General features: G+C 39.8%; 1 protein-coding gene across 1 annotated transcript in view; it reads right to left on the reverse strand.

Annotated features, from left to right (window-relative positions):
* T265_01875 (hypothetical protein) overlaps positions 1 to 925 on the reverse strand; it is a gene marked incomplete at both ends in the record, with an annotated part of 9,687 nt that overhangs the window by 8,408 nt on the left and 354 nt on the right. The gene's annotated exons all lie outside the window — the stretch shown is intronic.

A 925-nucleotide genomic window follows, 5' to 3' on the forward strand; every position in this document is an offset into this window, starting at 1 on the left:
ACTGAAACATGAGGCGGCCTGTGTGCAGCACATTCAGCTGTAAAATATCATAAACGTGAGATTCGGTTGCGTCTCTGGTGAAAACCAAACGGTAAAAGAATTTCATCCTCAGTTCCCTGTGAAGGTGTTCATAACCGTTTTTGTGGCCCGGCAAATATTCTTCTATATAATAGCTGAGTGTGAACAAGCAGTGTCTTGTCCAGAACAACTATCAGCACATTCTATTTTTGGATTTTTCAGTGGAAAATGTTTTCTCTAGTGATTTCCCATCACATAAATTGTCCAATACTGCTGAAGCTTTCATCGCTTTTTTTTGGTTATCTTGTCGAGTAAAATTACCAGACACTAGGTAATTTGCGTTCAAGATAGCAATTTAAAATTTCCCCTTTTCCGACGATAACATTTTCTAAATCGTAGACTAATAATCACTAGCGTGCAAAGCATGATTGGAGTGTGTGGATGAAGAGGGAACGTGGTATATAATGACAAGCAGGTGAAATTTGATTTCCTCGCCTCTCGTCGTCCAATCACAATTGTTTATGAAGCTGGGAACAATATTGGCTTAGAAATATTTCTCTTTTGATGAGTCATTTAGGGACAAATCATACAACAGTGCATATTTTCAGGGCATAGATCTTAGCTGGCATGTAAGATAATTACGCATCAGGCAATTATTTAGGGTGTTCAGCGACCCAAGCGAACAGATAGTGATGGTTAGTTACATAGACCGCAATATTTCAGTCAGCAATTAGACCAGTTAATGAAGAACATCGCCAACTTTGCCATTGAGATGACCCGTTAGACGGTATACAGAACGACCATATGGTACTGACGTCACCTAGATCTAGGTGAAGGACATTTCTTTAGAAAAGAAACTACTCACAAGGTTGCTGAAAACTCTTCGACAGCCCCGACCAGTTTTCGC

This window comes from Opisthorchis viverrini (assembly GCF_000715545.1).
Source record: "Opisthorchis viverrini unplaced genomic scaffold opera_v5_21, whole genome shotgun sequence".
Lineage (NCBI taxonomy): Eukaryota > Metazoa > Platyhelminthes > Trematoda > Opisthorchiida > Opisthorchiidae > Opisthorchis > Opisthorchis viverrini.